The sequence below is a fragment of the Castor canadensis genome, chromosome 3 (assembly GCF_047511655.1).
Source record: "Castor canadensis chromosome 3, mCasCan1.hap1v2, whole genome shotgun sequence".
Lineage (NCBI taxonomy): Eukaryota > Metazoa > Chordata > Mammalia > Rodentia > Castoridae > Castor > Castor canadensis.
In genome coordinates this window covers 182,809,132-182,818,262 of record NC_133388.1, presented here as the reverse complement: position 1 = coordinate 182,818,262, position 9,131 = coordinate 182,809,132, and the positions used below count along the sequence as shown (strand labels likewise).

At 47.7% G+C, this 9,131-nt stretch overlaps 1 protein-coding gene across 16 annotated transcripts in view; it reads left to right on the top strand.

The window, feature by feature from the left end:
- The window catches only part of Mtss1 (MTSS I-BAR domain containing 1), a 149,020-nt gene that overhangs the window by 86,918 nt on the left and 52,971 nt on the right, over window positions 1–9,131 (top strand). The gene's annotated exons all lie outside the window — the stretch shown is intronic.

Genomic DNA, 9,131 nt, shown 5'->3' with positions numbered 1-9,131 from the left:
AGCAAACAGCTGACTCATGAGCCACAGTGACCCTGAGGCACAGCCATGGGAGACATTGCTGTGTGCTGGGTCAGCATGCATCTGACTCTGACTGTCACCATGGAGATGTGATCATTCTGCCTCACCCTCCTGCCTGCTGCAGCAGAAGCTAGAGTGACACCCAGAGGAAGAAATCTGCAGCCAGGAGGCCCACACACAACTTGCAGGGGCCTCTGATCTGTTCTCACGGTGTCCTGTTATTTTAACTACCCCATCCCTGTGACCAGGGGAATCTCTTTACCTCCTTCCAAGGACAGGTCAGGTATCTGCAAACAAACTGCCTTATTGAGTGGCGCCCAGGTAGATCTCTACCCTGTCTCTACCCGCCCAGCTCTGTGGCTGAGATTTTTTATTTCTGAATTTCAGACTTCTCAAGGTGCTTTTGACTGGGGCTGCCTTGACTATGGGATTGTTCTTTAGTTCAAATGTGGCTGAAGCTCCCAGTGTTCTACAGTGCTGTGTCTCTAGGATGTTCCCAAGAGAAATGGAGAGACATTGGAATGGTCCGGTGTAGTGCGGAATAACTCTCCTCCTGGAAGACTCACATGCCTGTAACTTCCTGATCTGCAGCCTTCATCCTGGCTGCGGTCTTGCTTTTGTCTTGTCCCTTCATTGGTTATCCTTTTCAACATGGTGCTGGAGTTAAAAGATCTGGTCCTGGTATCCTCCCTTGTTGAATTGCAGCCTCTCCATCACGGTCTTCATCAGATTTTGCAGTTTCCTGTCGCATACTTGAACTAAAGTCATAGATTCTGGGAAATTGACCCTAGAGTCATTGAGGAGATGAGGCAGGAGGCAAGGGTGACATAGCACGGATATAGTCCTGAGGTCTGGATTTCCTTGGTGGAAATATGGCTGTGCTCATGAAAATGGACTTAAAGCCTTCCCATTTGCAACTGTGCCTGGAAGTCTGCTCATCAAAAAATGAAAGGAATTTGAATGTATTTCAAGATGACACCCTTGCAGCTGGAGCATTGAAGCCCCTTTCACAGTTGTTTTCAAAGCTTCAGGTTTTATGCATAGTGCCTTACCTGGCCTGCTCTCAGATCCTGGACTGGGCTGCTTCTGGGGTACAGCTGCTTGTGTTGGAGAACTGAAAGCCTGTGTCTGTAAGTGCTGGTCTGTCTAAAGTTTTGTGATCCTTGAGTTCTCCACTGAGCACTCACTTCCCTGGACTGTGATTCTGCCTCTGAGAGTGAGCCAGAATTCTTTTGATTGGCTAAATTCATAGATTCTACTTGCCAAGAAACACTTGCTCTGTGTAGGGCTTTGCATTTTATCATGTATTCTCCTGTGATCTGAGATGCTCCTTACTCAAAAGTGTATAGAGTGAGTTGAGAATTCTACTCTACAGAGGAGCCCACCGAGGCGCAGAAGGGTCTGAGGTCATGGGAGTCATGTACCTAGTGAGGTCACCCCAGGGCAAGAGTGTGGTGCAGACAGACAAGGATGGCAGCTGTTTGCACAATGGCATCTCATTCACTCTCTTTTCTAGCTCCCAAGCCCAGAGCCCTGCCCAGAAAACTGCTTCCCTGAAAAAGGGAAAATTTGCATTTTTGGATCATGCACCCAGGCCCTGACAGACTTTGGCTGCCAAAGTCTCTGTAGCTGGGGAAATGGGGACATGCCATCTGAGAGTTTATCTATGAAAGAAGCACAATGAGTGTCAGAAATTTCCATGCATTTGACAGACTTCTGCCATTTTAATGTGGAGGTAGCAAACAGCTTTGTGTGGCAGCCTCATTCATTACAGATCCACACCTCCTCATCCCAGGCAAATCCACCTCTTCCAGTCAGATTCGGGCTTCTATTTCCAACCCTCTGCTGGTTAGTCTCCATTCACCCACCAGACATTTATGTCAGTGTCATCAGTGGGGCTAGCACAGTTCAGGGATATTTGGATGTCCCCATGGCACCTGGGACACAGCCAAGGCAAGCTGGCTGCTCCTGACTTCCATGTCTGTGAGTGGAACTCCCATGAAGAGGTTGCAGGCTTCACATGGAAACTTACCTTGGATCACTAACTGTCCCTTGCATCACTAGCTGTCCCTTGCATCACTCCAGCTATCGGGCTGAATAGCCAGTGCTCCCTGGGGCTCCAACGCCATCCTTTTCATTTCTTTTTCTTCACATCTTCACCTGAGTCCAGACTCCTTCAAGTCACCTGCTCTCTGAACGACTATGCTGTGCTCCATTTCTCCTTTCACAACCCAGGGTGTGAATCTTCTGCAGATGTCCCTGCCCTGCTCAAAAGCCCAGTGTTCCCCCCCCTCTGTGAACACCGGGTGTTTGGTTTTCATAGCACAAAATGTAGTATGGCATGCTCCCTTCTCACCCACTCTGTGGTCCAGTTGATGGGAGCAGGGGCTGTCTTCTTCTTTTGTCCTATATAGGTCACTGCATGGTGACCAATCTTCATGGATATGTGCTTGAGTAAGGCAGGACTTTCCAGTAAAGCTTTGTTTTCAGCTGCTGTAATGTAAGCAGCAGGTAGCAGTCCGCCTGGTGATGGGAAGCAATGGTTGACACCTTTGATGAGCTGACCAGAGAAGGGGCAGTTTCTCAGTCTTCCCAGAGAAGTGCAAGGTGGGTGCTGTGTGTTTTAAGGGATACTTTGAGGTTTTAGGTGCTGTTTGTTTTCTTAAAGCCAGATGCCTAAATTGGATGGTTAATTTTTCAAGTCTCCTTTGCATTTGTGAACTCAGCAAGTGTCCATTGTGCAGATGAGGTGTACTGGGGAAGGGTCAGAGTACTAAACTATTCTGGGCCCTGGATTTTTTTGTTGGCTGAAAAGAAAATGTGGCATTTGCCATATTGAGCCTGGTCACATTTTCCAATCCCTTTGGCCTCTGGTTTGCCCCTTACAAGGTGATGGATCAGCAGTTAATGAAGGTGGTGGGGAACTAGGGAGGCTTACTATGTGCATTTTGAATGTGAACACGTGCTGTTTCTTTGCATGTGGTCTTTGTAGGAAGGATAAACATTTGTGGGCGCTCCCATGACAACAGATGAAGTTCAAGTCAAGTGTTTTCAGCAGGGAACCATCCTTTGAAACAGAGAGGAGGGTGGGAGTCTTTTGATTACAACAGTCCTTCAGAGGATTCCAAATAATCCAGTTCTCTGCATTAGCTAACACTTGGTGGTTTCATTTAATTCTCCTGGAAGGACTGGTAAAAGCAAGTAGGTTGAATTGTTCTTGCTCTGATACAGAGGTGGGTCATCTTTCCTCTGCCCTTGCCATAGGCCCCTCCCTTTATTTTCTCCTTTCCCCTCCCTTCCCCTCCCCTCCCTCTCTCTCTCTCTCTCTGTTTGTATGTTTGTATCTAAGGTGTATCACAGGACGGTTTGCCATACCCGTCTTCTTGAATAGTTCCTCCCCACTTTGGTGACAAGAGTACCTACAATCTCTTCTCAGCAAATATCCTGAGTACTGTACAATATTATTAAATCTAAGATCCCAGGGGCACTCACTAGTGCCCCTGGGATTTTAGATTTACTCATCCCATGCACCTGCAACTTTGTGTCCTGTGACATACATTTCTCCATCTTCTCCTGGCCCCAGCCCCCAGTGACCACTGCTGTATCTGTTTCTACCTGTTCCACTTTTTTTAGAACCCACATGTAGGTGAGATCATGCAGTATTTGTCTTTCTGTGCCTGGCTTATTTAGCTTAACACAATAGCTCCATGTTTCTTTCGGTTGTGGCAAATGGCAAGGTTCCCTCCCTGCCCCTTTCTTTTAAGGCTAAATAGTATTTACATATGTGTGTGTGAAAGAGTGTATATGTGTGTGACAATTTCTTCATCTGCTTATCAGGGAGGGTTGTGTTAACTGAGCAAGGGGAGCCAGTCCGAGAGAAACAAAGCCAAGCCCAAACCTAAAACATGCTGTTCAAATGCTCAGAACCACTGGAGCACTGCCAACTGCCCCAGGGTTGATGATTTCTCTGGGAAAAGTGATCAGAATAGTCCACGAGTGGTTAGGCCTCTGCTCACTGGTGACAGTGCTGTTCCTGCCCAGCCTGGCTTTCTGATTTTGGAAGGCCTCTTCTAAGCTGCTCTCCTTCTGGGGGCCACCTCTCCTATCCCTGTGAGACCATGGCCAGGACTAACAAGGCTGTCATCCACAGAGCCTCAAACTAAACCCAAGCCACTAAATATTTAATTGAATTACTTCACAGTGGGATATTGTGACTCACGGTGAAAACTAACCACCTGCCTTTTCATCTGGCCCTTAAGAAGGAGATCTCTGGTTAAACATTTAAAGGTCAGAGTCACAGCAATGGCAGTGGCCTCATTTTTGCCTTTATTTTGTGGGTTTGGGTGGGGAGTGGGAAGAAGGGTATGCGTGGGAGGGGATTGTTAGGTGTACCTTCACTGGGTGGGGATTCCAGGAGATGGGACAGTGAACCTTGTTTTCCCCTGGCCTTCTTCCCTGGTCTTGATTCTGCAGAGGGTACTGGGAAGGGCTGGAATGGGGTCAAAGATGGCCTCTGACCACAGTGCTGTGCGCTGGAAGAAACTGTACTCCCTGCTCAGTCGTTCCAGATACAGTTTCATTTGCTCTACCAGAGCTTGGGTAGGCATTGAAATTCTAGTGCTCCACTTTTTAATTTAATTTTTTTTGCAGGAAGAACTAAAAGTGTTTTAACATTCTGGTCCTACCCTCCCTGTGTGTTATTGCTGTGTCAACAGGGCAGCCATTCCCACCACTGTAACATCTGTCCTCAGATGAAATGGGGCTTCTCTCTTATCCTCTAAGAAGCAGAGGGTTGAGTCCATTGGCTTTGCAGGTGACTTTGTCTTTGCTCCTCCCTGTACCATCTGACAGGCACGTCAGGAGGGAGGGATGGGAAGGCCTGTGGCAAAAATGTCTGTAGGGTTTGTTGCTCAAGTGTCCATTGAATGCCTTGACCTTGCTCGGCACCCCTGGGAGTTGAGTCAGTCTAGTGCCCTCTGCAAGTGCCTTGAATTTTCTAGAGAGCAGCCCCACCTTCTCCTCTTAGAAGACTGTTACCCTCCAACCTCCTCAGGACAAAAGGGCAGGTCTTCAGTAGGATGTTCTAATCCTTAACTGTCTTTATGTCTGTTGGAGATGACAGGTTGAAGGAGTGGAAAGAAAAAAATTCTGTAATCTGTGTGTTGCTGTTCCCCAGCTGCAAAATGATCTGTGTCTTCTGGTCCTTCAAGGAGAGGCATGTGCCAGGGTGACAGAGCATCAGCAGCCTGTGTGACTCTGCCTGGGGCTGATACATGTTTCCTGCATGATTCAGATACAGGGCCACATGACCTAGGGGCCCTCTTCCAGGAGTTGAATCCATAACTCTTACATCTAGCCAGCAAGCAATTCCAAAAGCTTTATTTTGTTTTAAAACAAGTCTGAAAAGAAGTGCCTGCCTAGCAAGCGTGAGGCCTTGAGTTCAAACCCAGTACGGCAAACACACACACACACACACACACAAGTCTGAAAAGATAAACTATCTTTGTTTATGTTGTACAAATGTGTGGCATTCCCACTGGCCACTGTCTCTCCCTAGTTATTTGCCCTTTCCTCTCCCATCACCCAGCACACATTTTCTGAGTGCAGTTCCATGCCAGCCACTGTGCATGGAATGGGAGCCTCACCTTCAAGAAGCTTAGTGTTGTGCAGAGGAAACAAAAAGTAGAGACAGCAGTAGGACAGTGTCGCAGTGATGATGGAGCACAGGGATCTGGCTCAGAGGGCCTCTCACAGGTATGCTGCTCCATGAGGGTGACACCCTACAGTGTGGGTGACACCCTGCAAGGTCTCGAAGGGGCTTGGATGCCAGCAAGGAAGGCAACACCAGTGTAGTGAAGGGAGCAAGGCACGCAGAAGCCAAGAGGCAAGTGAGAGGGAGAACAAGCACTAGGGAGCTGCCAGGACACTGTCACCTAGAGCACGTGTGCTGGCACTATGTGACAACCTTGTTTCTCGTAAAGACTCTCAAGTGCTCATTTAAAAGAACATTTGCAGCCCTGCCTCATTGTCTGTTAACTTTCATCGATGTCAACTCCATGAAATTCAGGTGAAATCTTTCCCACTTGAAAGTTAATTACCTGCTTTCAACCACGTGCAAGGAAATTTGAGAAAAGAAAATTTAGTAAGTATCCGTCCAAATCATTTGGAGCAAAGCACTTTGTCCGCAGCCATCACCCCCTAAGATGCTGCCATTCTCTTACTGAATGGTGACATGGGACGGACTTGTGGCATCTGTTTTCTTGGAACCACATTTCAGCGTTCTGGCTAATGGATGTGCTTCCTATGCTTTCTCCTTTCTCTTCCCTGTGTCTGGAAAGGCTTGTCTTGCCCATGTTTGTTGCCATGCATGACAGTGGGCAGCTGTTATGAGAGCTGCCTTGTGTGGAAGGCACATGTGGGAAACCCTATACTTGGTGGCACTTTGGACTGAAAGGAGAGGCCCTGGACTGCTGGTCCTCTTTGCTGTCCTTCAGCCTGGTCACAGTGTGTGGAAGGCAAGAGGGCTTCAGCAGCAGCCTTCCTGTCTGTTCCACTAGCTGCCCAAGCTTTAGCCTTGTCAACTGAAGACTGTGAAAAAACTTGGTACAGAGACCCAGCTCTGTTGTCGTCATCATTGAAAACCTGTCCTGTGATAATGTGGACAGATGTGGCATTCTTGATATGAACAAAGGCCAGAAGTGTTGTGAAATGGGAGTGTGTGTTCAGGGTACTTTTCTGTTTGCTTGTGAAAAATTGGTACCTGGAGGGTGGTGACTAGTTCCCAGTCTTGATGCTGCCAGGCACAGTCCCAGGGTCATAGGTTAGAGAAGCAGTGGGGTCTGGCACAGGCACATGGACTTTGGAGACACATGACCTTGTCTAAAGCACAACTCCTTCACATCTTAGCTGTGTGACCTAGGGTAGGGTACTTACCTTCTCTGTGCAAAGGCAATTTAAGACTATTGAGAATGTTGTTTTGGGAAGAGTTCAGGTAGCAGTCCGTCTAGAGGGGGTACTTTCACACGATACATTATACAGGACTGAGAAAATAGGCATAGCCCACCTAAAGAATCCCTTTCCCCAACACAGAATCAGGCGAGATGAGGCAAGGGCCAGATTACCTGTGGAAGCCTTGTTCTCTGTGCCTCGTTCTTGTCATCTGAGATGGGACTCTTCATGCCCACCATATCAAGTTGTCACAGGTATCAGAACCGAAGTACATAGCTTGTGGGCACAAGGTTGTGTGTAAGACGTGCTGGTAAGTTTCACCACATGGCTTTCTTAGATATCAGAAGTCTTTAAACTGGGGCAGCTCTGATTTTGAGAGGTCAGGGGGAGGGATGAGGGGAGTCCTTGCAGGGAGTTTGGGGTCTGCACAGAGCCCCTCCCCTCCTGTCTCTGTGAAATGTCTTAAAGGAGACTTTTGCTGCTTAAAGTAGCTCTGGTGGGTGACATCCCTTTTGAAGTACTGAGGACTTTTTAAGAACTTTTCTAGCTGCTACCCCCCATCCCCATAAGAAGTAGAAGAACTGAATTTTAGGTCTTTTGTAATGGATAGCCAGTTAGTGATCATTGGGCTCTGTGGTGGGGGTTTGATCCGTTAGTAATGGAAGCAGACAGTAGGGACCCCGCCCTTGACCAAAGCTCCTGGCTTCCTCCACTGGACGGCAAGGAAAGAAACACCAGCCTGCTCAACTATCAGTCATTTTCTTGCCACCCATACTCTGGGAATGACTCTGGAAAGAACATTAGGCAGCAGAGAAAGACACGCTGGCCCTGTGCTCACCGTCTGACTACGTGGCATTTCCAGATGCTCGCTTGCTGCTTACATAATCCTAATTGAGAAAACATTAGGATTTGTGGCAGGCCAGAGGTCAGCTGAAATGCTAGTCCTTAGGTATGGCTTTCTGATAGTTAAGAAGATTGTTTACTCATCAATCCTTAGAAGGGATTTCAACATTTGAAATGACAAAGCAATCAAGATTTCCCTTTCAACAGCGAAGTGCAGATTTGCTCAACAAGCAGATTGACAAGTGCTCAGTTCTGTTCCCGGTGCTGTGAGTGCAGGTTCAGAGTTACAGCAGCAGAAATCACTTCAGACTCAGAAAAGAAAGTTGTAAAAGGATATTAGGAAGCACAGAGGATTCTGTGGGCTCTTTGTCTGTGTTCCCATTTTATCATGACACCTGTGATACTTTAGGGCGCCCATTCACTTACGCACCTGACTCTCCCTGGAGAGTGTGGACTCTGAGAGCAGGGATGGTCGCATGGACTTTTATAGCTCCCATGTCCGGCACTGACACATGGGGATCGGATCACATTTTGCAGCCAAAGGCAGGATATCAGAACTTTGGCATATTGCTTGGCTAGCTCAAGTAATCAAGTGGAGCCAGTGGGGTGGTTTTATTGCCTAAAACAGGCCCCCTGGCAATAACAGGAGATGCTCAGGAGAAGCAGAATAACAGGAGATGCTCGAGGAGAGGCTGCTCAAGCCAGCGGTCCTAACTTCAGCAGCTCCCAGTACAGTGATGCAGAGGAGCCCAGGCTCTGTTGCAGCTGGATGTGGTGGACTGTTGGCGGTCAGGTGATATACCAAGGCCTGGCATCTCACACCCCTTCGAAATCTTGCTGGTCACTTGTATATTGGGGGTGGATGTGACTTAGGTGAGGACCTGTGGTGCCACTGTCACCTCTGCTTATGGCAAAGTGGGGAGAGAGGCCTAGATTCCTAGGCCCAGGCTGCCTAAGCATCTAGATCCTGACCAGGAAAAGGACCAACGTCAGCAGGTCCCCCTGGGACTCTGGAAGTCAGTTCCAGGACCTCAGGGTAACTGCACAGGAAAAGAAGAGATCTTCATGTTCTGGTTTCACTTTCTCTTCTACAGCAGCCATCCCCAAAGTAGATACCAAAGCAGCAATGATATTATTGAGAGTTTTCGAGGTTTTTTTTTTTTTTTTTACATTTTAATTTTTAATTGTGGTAAAATGCATACAATACAAAATTTACCATATCTGTTTTTCAGTGGATGGGCAGCAGTGATCTGCGTATTCACATGGGTGAGCTACACTCTTTGGGGCTTGGCTTTTCATCTGGTAAAATCGAAACGTTATTC